The following is a 9,398-nucleotide window of genomic DNA, read 5'->3' as shown; positions in this document are numbered from 1 at the left end:
TTCTCAAAAATGATTTTCGTTTCACTTTTCATACTCAGGGGAGTCTAAAATTGATGTTTTGAGTCACCGAGAAAAAAAAATTTTTTTGACCCGAGCTTGTGTCGGCGACCCAAAATCGACGCACTTGGGAAAAATGTTCTAGCAGGGGCCCTCCCATACAAAAATTTTTTCTTCTCAAAAATGATTTTCGTTTCACTTTTCATACTCAGGGGAGTCTAAAATTGATGTTTTGAGTCACCGAGAAAAAAAAATTTTTTTGACCCGAGCTTGTGTCGGCGACCCAAAATCGACGCACTTGGGAAAAATGTTCTAGCAGGGGCCCTCCCATACAAAAATTTTTTCTTCTCAAAAATGATTTTCGTTTCACTTTTCATACTCAGGGGAGTCTAAAATTGATGTTTTGAGTCACCGAGAAAAAAAAATTTTTTTGACCCGAGCTTGTGTCGGCGACCCAAAATCGACGCACTTGGGAAAAATGTTCTAGCAGGGGCCCTCCCATACAAAAATTTTTTCTTCTCAAAAATGATTTTCGTTTCACTTTTCATACTCAGGGGAGTCTAAAATTGATGTTTTGAGTCACCGAGAAAAAAAAATTTTTTTGACCCGAGCTTGTGTCGGCGACCCAAAATCGACGCACTTGGGAAAAATGTTCTAGCAGGGGCCCTCCCATACAAAAATTTTTTCTTCTCAAAAATGATTTTCGTTTCACTTTTCATACTCAGGGGAGTCTAAAATTGATGTTTTGAGTCACCGAGAAAAAAAAATTTTTTTGACCCGAGCTTGTGTCGGCGACCCAAAATCGACGCACTTGGGAAAAATGTTCTAGCAGGGGCCCTCCCATACAAAAATTTTTTCTTCTCAAAAATGATTTTCGTTTCACTTTTCATACTCAGGGGAGTCTAAAATTGATGTTTTGAGTCACCGAGAAAAAAAAATTTTTTTGACCCGAGCTTGTGTCGGCGACCCAAAATCGACGCACTTGGGAAAAATGTTCTAGCAGGGGCCCTCCCATACAAAAATTTTTTCTTCTCAAAAATGATTTTCGTTTCACTTTTCATACTCAGGGGAGTCTAAAATTGATGTTTTGAGTCACCGAGAAAAAAAAATTTTTTTGACCCGAGCTTGTGTCGGCGACCCAAAATCGACGCACTTGGGAAAAATGTTCTAGCAGGGGCCCTCCCATACAAAAATTTTTTCTTCTCAAAAATGATTTTCGTTTCACTTTTCATACTCAGGGGAGTCTAAAATTGATGTTTTGAGTCACCGAGAAAAAAAAATTTTTTTGACCCGAGCTTGTGTCGGCGACCCAAAATCGACGCACTTGGGAAAAATGTTCTAGCAGGGGCCCTCCCATACAAAAATTTTTTCTTCTCAAAAATGATTTTCGTTTCACTTTTCATACTCAGGGGAGTCTAAAATTGATGTTTTGAGTCACCGAGAAAAAAAAATTTTTTTGACCCGAGCTTGTGTCGGCGACCCAAAATCGACGCACTTGGGAAAAATGTTCTAGCAGGGGCCCTCCCATACAAAAATTTTTTCTTCTCAAAAATGATTTTCGTTTCACTTTTCATACTCAGGGGAGTCTAAAATTGATGTTTTGAGTCACCGAGAAAAAAAAATTTTTTTGACCCGAGCTTGTGTCGGCGACCCAAAATCGACGCACTTGGGAAAAATGTTCTAGCAGGGGCCCTCCCATACAAAAATTTTTTCTTCTCAAAAATGATTTTCGTTTCACTTTTCATACTCAGGGGAGTCTAAAATTGATGTTTTGAGTCACCGAGAAAAAAAAATTTTTTTGACCCGAGCTTGTGTCGGCGACCCAAAATCGACGCACTTGGGAAAAATGTTCTAGCAGGGGCCCTCCCATACAAAAATTTTTTCTTCTCAAAAATGATTTTCGTTTCACTTTTCATACTCAGGGGAGTCTAAAATTGATGTTTTGAGTCACCGAGAAAAAAAAATTTTTTTGACCCGAGCTTGTGTCGGCGACCCAAAATCGACGCACTTGGGAAAAATGTTCTAGCAGGGGCCCTCCCATACAAAAATTTTTTCTTCTCAAAAATGATTTTCGTTTCACTTTTCATACTCAGGGGAGTCTAAAATTGATGTTTTGAGTCACCGAGAAAAAAAAATTTTTTTGACCCGAGCTTGTGTCGGCGACCCAAAATCGACGCACTTGGGAAAAATGTTCTAGCAGGGGCCCTCCCATACAAAAATTTTTTCTTCTCAAAAATGATTTTCGTTTCACTTTTCATACTCAGGGGAGTCTAAAATTGATGTTTTGAGTCACCGAGAAAAAAAAATTTTTTTGACCCGAGCTTGTGTCGGCGACCCAAAATCGACGCACTTGGGAAAAATGTTCTAGCAGGGGCCCTCCCATACAAAAATTTTTTCTTCTCAAAAATGATTTTCGTTTCACTTTTCATACTCAGGGGAGTCTAAAATTGATGTTTTGAGTCACCGAGAAAAAAAAAAAATTTTTGACCCGAGCTTGTGTCGGCGACCCAAAATCGACGCACTTGGGAAAAATGTTCTAGCAGGGGCCCTCCCATACAAAAATTTTTTCTTCTCAAAAATGATTTTCGTTTCACTTTTCATACTCAGGGGAGTCTAAAATTGATGTTTTGAGTCACCGAGAAAAAAAAATTTTTTTGACCCGAGCTTGTGTCGGCGACCCAAAATCGACGCACTTGGGAAAAATGTTCTAGCAGGGGCCCTCCCATACAAAAATTTTTTCTTCTCAAAAATGATTTTCGTTTCACTTTTCATACTCAGGGGAGTCTAAAATTGATGTTTTGAGTCACCGAGAAAAAAAAATTTTTTTGACCCGAGCTTGTGTCGGCGACCCAAAATCGACGCACTTGGGAAAAATGTTCTAGCAGGGGCCCTCCCATACAAAAATTTTTTCTTCTCAAAAATGATTTTCGTTTCACTTTTCATACTCAGGGGAGTCTAAAATTGATGTTTTGAGTCACGGTGAAAAAAAAAATTTTTTGACCCGAGCTTGTGTCGGCGACCCAAAATCGACGCACTTGGGAAAAATGTTCTAGCAGGGGCCCTCCCATACAAAAATTTTTTCTTCTCAAAAATGATTTTCGTTTCACTTTTCATACTCAGGGGAGTCTAAAATTGATGTTTTGAGTCACCGAGAAAAAAAAATTTTTTTGACCCGAGCTTGTGTCGGCGACCCAAAAATCGACGCACTTGGGAAATATGTTCTAGCAGGGGCCCTCCCATACAAAAATTTTTTCTTCTCAAAAATGATTTTCGTTTCACTTTTCATACTCAGGGGAGTCTAAAATTGATGTTTTGAGTCACGGTGAAAAAAAAATTTTTTTTTTGACTCACCGGGTAAAATGGTCGCACTTGGTAAAAATGTTCTAGCAGGGGCCCTCCCATACAAAAAATTTTTATTTCTCAAATCGATCCGTGGTTTCACTTTTCATACTCTAGGGCCCATTTGCTTCAACTTTGGAAAAATTTTTCGATGATGAAAAATTTTCACCTTCGACGTCCATCGACCACTCGACCCGAACTTGGTACTTTTGTATGGAGGTACCCGAGTGGTGACTTTTTCATACAAAAATTTTTATTTCTCAAATCGATCCGTGGTTTCACTTTTCATACTCTAGGGCCCAATTGCTTCAACTTTGGAAAAAATTTTCGATGATGAAAAATTTTCACCTTCGACGTCCATCGACCACTCGACCCGAACTTGGTACTTTTGTATGGAGGTACCCAAGTGGTGACTTTTTCATACAAAAATTTTTTTGCGAATACGTGTTCGTTCGCGATCATTAAGGCCATGAACCGCAAGTCCGCTGCGATAGAAATAGTGCATTGTAGTTACTCGACGAGAAAAAAAATCGGGACTTAGAAAAATTTTTGAAAGTCAAATCGTATTGACTTCCAACAACACCTGATAATAAACACACATTGCCTGTTGCACCACAGTTCGCATTTGACTTAACAAATCGCCTGTTGGTACGCACATCACCATCGACTTTACCAATCGCGTTTCGCACCGCTAATCCCACTTGGCGTGGAGCCACGCACATAATGTTGCGAGGAGAGTATTAATCGGGACTTAGCGTTTTAAGCTCGCGAACACTCCACTATGGGAGTGCACGCAAGCACCAACTGTACACACACAACACAACAATCACTCTCGCGAACACTCCATTCCCAAAGTGAACGCGAGCACCAGCAAGCATGGGTCGCCTGAGAGGATCGATGCGAACGCATCTCTACAACTCGCAGCTCCCAGCCTGTAGTCCCGTCGTTTGCGGGCGGTCGAAGGTGTCGAAACTAGTTGTATCCACGGTCGACGGAAACACAGCCACCAGGGTTCCCTGTGGTAAGGTACTTCCACGTGCAGCGTGCTCCCGCCCGTTGCGGCTCAGTCTAGTGCTATAGCGGGGATGAGACGTCAGTGTGCGCGGGGCAGCACCGACGGATCTCGGAGGGTTGTTAAGCCCGCTAGCTTCCGATCACCTAATGGGTTTGAGAAGCGCTATCAGCTCGGATTGGATACGACCTTAGAGGCGTTCAGGCATAATCCAGCGGACGTAGCGTCATACCAAAGTCCGGTCGAACTAGTATTGAGCCAGTGGTCCGTACCTGTGGTTCCTCTCGTACTGCACAGGAATTCCGTTAAGATAGCGGCAAACAGCACACACCAGTAGGGTAAAACTAACCTGTCTCACGACGGTCTAAACCCAGCTCACGTTCCCTTGAAAGGGTGAACAATCCTACGCTTGGTGAATTTTGCTTCACAATGATAGGAAGAGCCGACATCGAAGGATCAAAAAGCCACGTCGCTATGAACGCTTGGCGGCCACAAGCCAGTTATCCCTGTAGTGTGATTCGAGCAGTCGAGCTCTTCAGACATGGTGTGTTTGCTCCGCAGTGAGAATAACAATTTTTTGTGCAAAAATCCCTTAGAGCGACTGGACTTTGGTGATAAATCGTTGATAAGAGTACGTTTTAAGTGATTCGTGCGAAAACCGCTTCAAAATCGATGCAATAACGCGGAAAACAAGCATAAACATTTCCCCATACATTTTGTATGGGGAACTATTTCAGCCGGAAAAACGCTTAAAATAGGCCATTTTCAACGCGGTTTGCGGTGAAATACGATTATCAGGTGCCAATAAACGATTTTCAGTTGAAGAACAGTGATTGCCAGCGAAAATCATAGTGAAATACGGAGTTGCAATTTTGCGCAAAGAAACACAACAACAACAACAACAACAACAGTGTATGTCGTGAATTTGTGCAAAATTCCGGTCCCCACGGGCCGGAAGTGGCCGAAAACGGTAGTTTATGCGCCCGTGATCGCGTTAAGGCAAAAAACCGGACGGAAAACGGACGAAAATTGCCGAAAAACAACGTGGCAAAAAAGTGCAAGGGGTGCTACCGCCGGAGCACGTGTTTTCGAGCGACGGTGTTTATTAAAAAATCGCCTATAACTCTGCGAGTTTTTATCGGATTTGCGTGCGGTTTTCACCGCTGTGATTGTTTTAACGTGTTTGATGAGATCCAAACGGAAAAACAGTGAAAATCGCGGAAAATTTTTTTTGACATTTTTTGGTGACATCTGGGTGACACATGTGACCCAGCTGACGAATTTTGAAAAGTGAGCAGTCCCCAATAGACAATTTTTTGAATTGACGGTTTCTACTCGAAAAACTGCTCGAAACCAGAAAGGACGCAGAAAATTCGGGGAAGCTGTGGGGGGTCATCGGCAGCTCGAATCTGCTCGATTCGGAATTTTTTATCGAGCTCGAAACTGCTCGAATTCCGGTTTTTTGAGAAAATCACGTGGAAAAAATCGGGAAAAACCCCAATAAATACGCAAAGGCTGCCACGAGTAGAGTAACATCACCCTGACCACTCTCGCCTGCCAATTCACCACCCAGCGAGTCCGTGGCTGACGTATTCCTGCTCCGGGTGGGAGGTTATTAGCCTCCCACCATGCCCACGTCATCAGGGTCTGGGGCAAGCGACCAGCGTTCGCTAAGGCCGCTTAGAGGACGAGCAACCTCTACCGATACGCGGCTCAGCAGCACAATAGAGCCGAAGGTGGTGCTCTCCAGAGTCACCACGATGTCTGCGATGTCTGCGATTGAGTCGTCACCCCGTACGTTGACGGCGCAAAGCTTCGAGGCAGTGAATGAGGAGCTTCACGAGCTGGTCCGGTCGCTTCGGCAGGAGCTCTCCCTCTTGCGCGCTCAGATGCAGGAGATGGCATCTGAGGCCAAGGAGAGCTTGAAGACCACGAAGGAGGAGGCACGCCAACGCGAAGAGCGGGCCTGGTTGGAGGTGGCTGCTCTTCGCGAGGAGCTGAAGGCGGAGCGTCAGCAGCGCCATCAGCAGGGCAGCCAGCAGCAGAGACAGAAGAAGCAACAGGCAGCGGGTGCGGTGACGGCTACGGTGGTGCCGTCTCCGGACCAGGAAGGCGGCTCCTGGGCCGAAGTGGTGCGCCGTAAGCCGGCACGCCAGCAGCCGGCCCAGCAGCATCGGCAGGTGCAGCAGCAGTGCCAGCAACAGCAGCAGCAGCGGCATCAATCGCATCAGGAGGGCATGGTGCATCGCCCCCCACAGATGGGTCAGCCGCAACAGCAACGTCAGCATCAGCAGTGGCAGCTGAAAGGTCAGCTGTTGCACAGCCGACTGCAGCAGCAGCAGCAGCGTCCGCAGCAGCCACAACAGCAGCGAAAGTCGCGTCGTTTGCGACAGGACTTGGTGGAGGTCGCGCCAGCGGAGGGCCAAACCTGGGACTCCGTTTATGCGAAGATCCGGCGCACAATTAAGGAGGAGGCGGAATACAAAGACTTGGTGGGCCATATCCTTATTGGCCGCCGAACACACGCAGCTCTCCTGCGGATGGAGCTGAGTCGGTCGGCAAATTCCGCTCTGGTGCTGCGAGACGTGCAGCGAATTGTCGGGGATGCTGGAGTGGCCAGACTGGTCACGGAGATGAGCGAGCTCATCGTCTGCCACGTCGACCCGTTGGCGCAGGAGGCTGATCTAAAGGAGGTGCTCGACAAGGAGCTGCAGGGCTGTGCTGGCATCGCGTCCGTCAGCATGTGGCAGCTTCAGGACGGCACAAAGCGGGCTCGCGTTCGCCTTCCGGCTAAGGTCGCCAAGCAGCTCGTGGGGCGGCGAATGGCGCTGTGCGATTGCATAAGCACGGCGAAGGAAGCTCCGGCCACTCCAACGGCGCGACTTCGTTGCTACCGCTGTCTGGAGCGCGGTCACGTGGCGCGCGATTGCCGATCAACCGTTGATCGGCAACACGTCTGCATTCGCTGCGGCGTCGACGGTCATCGGGCCGGCACCTGCAGCGCAGAGGTGAAGTGTGCCGTCTGCGGTGGTCCCCACCGCGTGGGCCATAGTACGTGCGTCCGCTCGGCAGCCTCTTCGCAGTAAGGGTGCTGCAGCTCAATGTGGACCACTGTCAGGCAGGGCAGGATCTTGCGCTGCAAGCAGCGCGTGAACATCGGGCCGACGTCCTGCTTCTGTCGGACATGTACAGGCCGCCCTCCCACAATGGGAACTGGGCATACGACGGGGCGAGGAGGACTGCAGTGGTGGCCACCGGATCACACCCAATACAACGGGTGTGGAGCAGTGCAGTGCCCGGTCTGGTGGCTGCCCAGGTGGCTGGGGTGACTTTCATCTGCTGCTATGCGCCACCACGTCGTCCCACGCGCGAGTTCGAGCAGTTCCTCGAAGCCGTGGAACTCGAGACCGCTGCCCACTCCCGAGTCGTCATTGCCGGCGACTTCAACGCCTGGCACACGGAGTGGGGCAGCGCGAGGACTGAACCGCGCGGCATTGAGCTGTGGAACCTGGTCGAGCGGATGGGGCTGTCAACGCTCAATCGAGGTAACGAGCCAACGTTCATCGGCAGAGGAGCAGCTGTGTCCAGCGTGATTGATGTCACCTTTGCCAGCCCGTCGATCGTCAGGGCAGGGGCTTGGGAGGTGCTCCCATTCCCCCGGTCCGATCACCAGCTCATCAGGTTCGAGGTGGAGGGACCCGTACAGTTGCAGAGGGATGCGCAGCACTCTCAGCAGGGTCAGTCGCAGCGGTCGTCACGGCGTGATCCACAGGCCAGCCGGCAGCGCGCGCCATGCGCTGGCAAGCGGTGGAAGACGAAGCAGTTTAACGAAGCCTCTTTCCTTCACGCACTTGAAGATGTGAACTTCGTCGAGCTGGCTGCGACTGATGCGGGCATGGTGTCCGCTCTTACGGAAGCGTGCGACATCACCATGCAGCGGGTTTCTCGGCTACACAGCGATCCTCATCGAGATGTATATTGGTGGTCGCCTGAAGTGGAGCGTCTACGCGGGATTTGTCTGGCTGCGCGTGAGCGGCTCAGGCACACCATCGACCTGGAGGGGCGTAGCATCGCGGCGGCCGATCATCGCACGGCGAAGCGCAACCTCGAGAAGGCGATTCGAGCCAGCAAGCGGCAGGAGTTCGAAAGCCTCATCAGCATCGCCGAGGAGAACGTGTTCGGTGCGGGATACAGGGTGGTGACGTCTCGGCTGCGTGGCAGTCGTGTGCCGCCTGAGACCGACCGTGTCGAGCTGGAACGGATCGTCTCCGACCTGTTCCCGGTCCATCCACCGGTCTCGTGGCCTGACGCGAACGACGACGCTGACTCGGACGGGGTCACAGTCGCTGACGTGACCTGCGACGAGCTGTTGGCCATCGTCGCCGACATGAGCTCGAGGAAGGCCCCTGGCCTGGACGGCATCCCGAACGCTGCGGTTAAGGCGGCGATCAGGAGGTATCCGGAGGTCTTCTGCCGTGTGTACCAGGACTGCCTTACCCGCGGTACGTTTCCACCGCAGTGGAAGAGGCAGCGCCTGGTGCTGCTACCTAAGCCTGGCAAGCCTCCGGGCGAGAGCGCATCTTACCGGCCTTTATGCATGCTGGACGCACTGGGCAAAGTGCTGGAGAGGCTCATTTTGAACCGCCTCAACCTACACCTCGAGGACGTGGACTCTCCGCAGCTCTCTGGCGCCCAGTACGGCTTCCGCAAGGGGCGCTCGACGATCAGCGCGATCGAGCGCGTTGTCGACGCGGGCAGAAGGGCCATGTCATTTGGCCGCACCAACGCCGCAGACAAGCGCTGCCTGATGGTGGTTGCGCTGGATATCCGCAACGCCTTCAACACGGCAAGCTGGCAGTGTATAGCCGAGTCGTTGCGCGCCAAACGAGTTCCGTCACTGCTTGTTAACATCATCCGGTCATACTTTCAGGGGCGTGAGCTGCTGTTCGACACACGGGAGGGCCCCGTCGTACGTCCCATCTCTGCTGGGGTTCCACAGGGGTCCATCCTGGGCCCGACCCTGTGGAACGTGATGTATGACGGCGTGCTC

This window comes from Anopheles moucheti (assembly GCF_943734755.1).
Source record: "Anopheles moucheti chromosome X unlocalized genomic scaffold, idAnoMoucSN_F20_07 X_unloc_6, whole genome shotgun sequence".
NCBI lineage: Eukaryota > Metazoa > Arthropoda > Insecta > Diptera > Culicidae > Anopheles > Anopheles moucheti.
The sequence above is the reverse complement of the archived record's forward strand: the minus strand, read 5'-3'. Positions refer to the sequence as shown.